The sequence below is a fragment of the Aethalodelphis obliquidens genome, unplaced genomic scaffold, assembly GCF_003676395.1.
Source record: "Aethalodelphis obliquidens isolate GAN/ISIS:26980383/991018 unplaced genomic scaffold, ASM367639v1 scaffold91, whole genome shotgun sequence".
Classification (NCBI taxonomy): Eukaryota; Metazoa; Chordata; class Mammalia; order Artiodactyla; family Delphinidae; genus Aethalodelphis; species Aethalodelphis obliquidens.
The window spans coordinates 1,953,620-1,958,406 of record NW_020838035.1 but is presented as its reverse complement, the minus strand read 5'-3'; the positions used below and the strand labels follow the sequence as shown (position 1 = coordinate 1,958,406).

The following is a 4,787-nucleotide window of genomic DNA, read 5'->3' as shown; positions in this document are numbered from 1 at the left end:
TTATAATGTGGTGTCTGTGGCATCTGACAAACTCATGTTTTAATTTATTTCAGAAACTTCTGGGACTTGAAGGCAATGTGTGTTTCTAAAACACATTTTGATTCCATCCTAAGTATGCACTCATGTGTTTCAAAGATGTGTTCTTTTCACAGTGGTTGGGCCAGCCAACAGAGATTTGAGTTAAAAATTGACATGGGTTTGGGCTGGAGCGGATCCTAAATTCCATCCTTCCTGCAAATGAGGGGAACACACTGTTCAGGTGTCAAAAACCAAAAAACGTGAGATCACACTGTGAGCTACTGTTTCTGGAGAAATGGGCTGAAATGTAAGACTCTCAGTATTTAATTGGGCCACAGTGTCTCTCGTTAGGGAAGTAGATAGTAAAGCCTTAATTTTTAAGCCGAACCCAGCTGAGCAATTTAACAGTTAGTAGACAATGAACACAACTTCAAAGGAGTATTTACCAGCGAAAGGAATAGGCAAACCCTTCCACGATTGCATTTCTCATCTCTCATTAGGTAAAAGACCTTCCTAACTGAAATTCTCTTCTGCCCTATTCATTGAAAAACAATGGATACCAGAGAATAAAGACCAAACATCAATCACAGAGACCAGAACCATAATTATTAAAACAACAAAACACCGTACTGTATGTGTAGTTCACAGACAGGGCTGGTCCGAAGAGGTCTCTGTAGTTAATTTTTAAAGTATTAGCCATGACCAGGAACGGACACTCCCAGGCTGCTAGGACGACTTGTAAATAAGGAATTTCAGCATCACCAGTACATCCTATAATTATTTATAATGGCGGCGGAATGTTGGTATTTCCGGTGCCTTTGGGGATCCGTAAAAGACAAGAGTCCTATTTCTTCCATTAGCGATTGTATGGTCACTAATGCCACGCAGGGCACGCACGTACCCACCGCCTTGCCCGTGCTGTTATCCGAGAATGTAAAGCAGGAACCGAAGCCTCATTTCTCCTGTTTTATTCGAAAACGTGCTGCTTCCTCCTCGGATCCAGTTCTAGAAAGCTCGCCCTTCGAATGCCAGAACCAATTTTCACCATTCTGGGGTGAGAACCTTATTAGGTGTATCGCTTCCATTTCATTGATCTGCCACAGACGGAAACAGAGTCATTTAACGTGTCCAGACCCAAGAAGAGAAGTCCGAACCAACCCATGAAGTAGCTCTGTTTTCTCTTGTCCCACGTCAGGCTGGCTTCGGGCCACTTTTATGCCTCCAATACTCCTCCGCTGTGAGTGGGTAGCCACGGCCTCCGAGCTCAGGGGGGGCGGGGGGCGGGCAAGGCATTTTCTAAATTCCGTATTCTCGCGTCACAGCCCCCTGCCCCAACCAGGGACCTCTCGGGTAGGGACTGTTACCCGACTGGCGTTTATGTCTAGCTTAGGTCGCCAAGCTGGCTGCAGTCCACAGCCTCAGCAGTGCCCACACTCCCAGCAGGGTTCTTTTCGCCTGTTTGCAGCATCCCCGGTAACCAGCGCCCGCTCTGGAAAGGGCACAAACCTTTATCCCGTCGCAGAGAATGAAGGTGACGCCCCCGAAGCGTGAGGATGGGACCCGGTCGGCTGTTAACCTTGGGTCTGAGTCCAGCACCCGTTTTTCTTTCCGCGGTAGAACAACTCGATGTCCTGAGCCTGCTGTTGTCTGGGACCCGCGTAGACAAGCTTGCGAAGAGGTTGCTGGTGGATTGGGGGGCGGGGGGCGGAGCCGTGGACATCTTGGGAAGGAAGGTATCAGGAATGCAGGGCAGGATTTCCGTACGCATCGGGACAGCCCGTGGACGGCCTCGAAAGATTTATTGTTGCCCATCGTCTCCTGTCTCAGGGACTTTAAACGGCTGCAGGTTGTACTCCACGCTCAGATGGTCATTGGTTTAGTTACAGGTGATTGGCGTGAACGTTCAAAGCTGCGGGTGACCCGCCCCCCCCATCCACGCCCCGAGCAAATTATCGCTGCTAGCAAGTAACAGATAGTTAATGCAGCAGCCGTCCATAAAGGGCACTGTTGCAAATTGTTTGCGACAGAGGGATAATCATCTAGCGATCCCCAGATGCTTTCACTCAGAAAGAAGTCTAAATAGGGTCGACTTAAAGAAAACAAACCTTGACAAATAAGAGAACAAGGCTCTCCTTCACGAAAGGGAGAGGCTTGGCAGAAAAAGAAACGATCGTCTAAAACAGCTTGAAGAATGACACCGTCCGTCAGTCCGCCCAGGATGCCGTCGTGGTTCTCTGCTAACAACGTCATCCTCTTCTTCGGGTTGGCATTCATCCCGGTTGGCAACGCTGTGAACCTTGGAGAGAAAAAATATATTGGGCTTCGGTTTGTGTCTGAGCTGACCGTCTACCCATGAGACACCCTAAGTGAAATCAACATTATGCAAAATAACTCCCAGATGATACATCTGGGCGATTGTAACAGTTTTATAACTATTCCTATCAACTTAGATGCTCCCATCTCCCCTTGCCATTGCAGTGGCTTTAAATGTTATTTCGTGTGGAAAAATAAACACGACATTCTTCTTCCTGCTGCCTTTAAGGCTTTATAATAATAAGTAAACAGTTACTTCCTGGCCGCCTAATATTTATACAGGTGGAGCTTGTTTCTCTGGGCAGAGGAAAACATTTTGAAAGAATGCATACAGCGGCTTTCTGTCTTCTGTGACATTTTATTTTCATGAAACAATGACCTAGAAAGCAAAAGTCCACGTGTAATCCAAGTGCTTTAACGTTTTTCCTTGAAACCAGAAGCTAGTGCAGTGGCTACCGACACAGTGGATACGCACTAGGCACTGGCTCCTGATTCACGTAGGACACCCGGGTGAAGTGTGCTTTGCAGACAAAATCGTTACAACGGATTAAAATGTATGTATCCACGGGACTTCGGGGACAACCAGATTTTCCTCGAGATTCTAGAAAAGAGAGAAGGCAAGCCATAGTACGTGTCTTCCCACTGTCGCGTGCTTTCCTGCTCTTAAAAAAAGGTGGAAAGGAGATGAATATTGGTGTGACGTATTCAGGGTCCAGTTGGCGGGATGATGGTGGTTCACAGACTTCCAAAATTCATCGGATGGACAGACGAAGTGTCAGGTGAATGGGCTAAGGGGGTATTTGGGTCACCACTGAGAGAACTTGCCTTTATGGGTTCGGGACATTGGAACCTTGCGTCCAGGGCATGGCTCCGTGTTCATACAAAGTCCTTCCAGCTGACCATCACCTGTGGCGGTTTTCTGTAGATACGGATGCATTGAAATAGCACGTCGGGGACGTGGTATCCATAGCGGATTGCGTGGCTCTTAGAGAGATCCCCTCCCGCAGGGACATCTGGAGCTCATGGCTGGAACACACACACGTGGTTTTAATTGATGGAAAGGAAGCTTGAACCAGTGGCAATGGGATCCGTCCTCCTTTTGGTTACCTTAGATTCTTGCTATTTCAGGACCAGAGGACACCGGGTTTTCGAGGATTTATATTATGGCGAGCTTTCCAGAACTGGATCCGATGAGGTACTTTATTTGCAGGGGGAGCCGTGAGCCCAGAAAAGAAGCAAGTTTTTAGGAAGCCAAGGAGGAAAGACAGAGAAAGGTGGACAGAAGCCATGAGTCCCACAGAGGAGCAGGTGGGGAGGTTGCCCCGCCCTAGTTTAGTGAACCCCACCTTTTCCTTTTCGTTCCTTTGCTGGTCTGAGACGATGCCATCGTGACCATCGGTACCCAACATATATGCCACAGAAAACCTCTATTGCGGGAGGAAGGTAATAATAATATTACGTCTCTACCCTTTTTGGAAATACGTTGTGTAAGAGGGGTGGCGCAGCGTAGGTTCATATATGGGTGGAAGAGATGGTATAGTTTCAAAATGACTGAAAAAACGAATGAAAGGTTTAATTACAATGTTCGCAACCGTGCATATATTGTATGTTTCATCGTGTGTGTGTGTGTGTGGGGGGGTGATGCCACAGTACAGAATAGTATGAAACGCTCGCCTGTGTGAGACGACCACCACTGGGGGCCAGCAGGATACTGAGTTTCTGTAGCTGCCCTTGTGAAGAGCGTCTGGCCAGATGTTAGATGCTCACTATGTACGTGGACATCTCATGACCCAGCCCTATCCGTGGTAGGTATAAATCCCAGAGGAATTCTTACAGAAGTGTGTAAGGTGATGCATCGCGGGTATTTCCTGTGGTTTAGGGCATTCCAGGCGTCCTAGGTGGTCATCACCCCGTGAAGCTCGTAAAACACGGTAGACGCATGCTACAGACAGATACACCTTACCATAGTTGGAGTTTCAGCTACAGGATGAGGTCTTAAAAGCATTTTTTTTTAAACATCTTTATTGGAGTATAATTGCTTTACAATGGTGTGTTTCTGCTGTATAACAAAGTGAATCGGCTATACGTATACATAATGTTCCCATATCCCCTCCCTCTTGCGTCTCCCTCCCTCCCACCCTCCCTATCCCACCCCTCTAGGTGGTCACAAAGCACCGAGCTGATCTCCCTGTGCTATGCAGCTGCTTCCCACTAGCTATCTATTTTACGTTTGGTAGTGTATATATGTCCATGCCACTCTCTCACTTCGTCCCAGCTTACCCTTCACCCTCCCCGTGTCCTCAAGTCCATTCTCTACGTCTGCGTCTTTATTCCTGTCCTGCCCCTAGGTTCTTGAGAACCTTTTTTTTTTTAGATTCCATATTTATGTGTTAGCATAATAGCATTCTGCTATTTTTAAGTTTATTCCACACTGTGCCCAAGATAAGGCAAGGCTT

General features: G+C 47.3%; 1 long non-coding RNA gene across 1 annotated transcript; it reads right to left on the bottom strand.

Annotated features, from left to right (window-relative positions):
- Nucleotides 1–442: 442 nt before the first annotated feature.
- Nucleotides 443–1,663, bottom strand: LOC113614148 (uncharacterized). Its single transcript, XR_003430474.1, has 2 exons — nt 1,525–1,663; nt 443–1,112 (listed from the first exon to the last, which is right to left on the bottom strand). It is a non-coding gene; the product is annotated as an uncharacterized LOC113614148 (long non-coding RNA).
- Nucleotides 1,664–4,787: the final 3,124 nt, after the last annotated feature.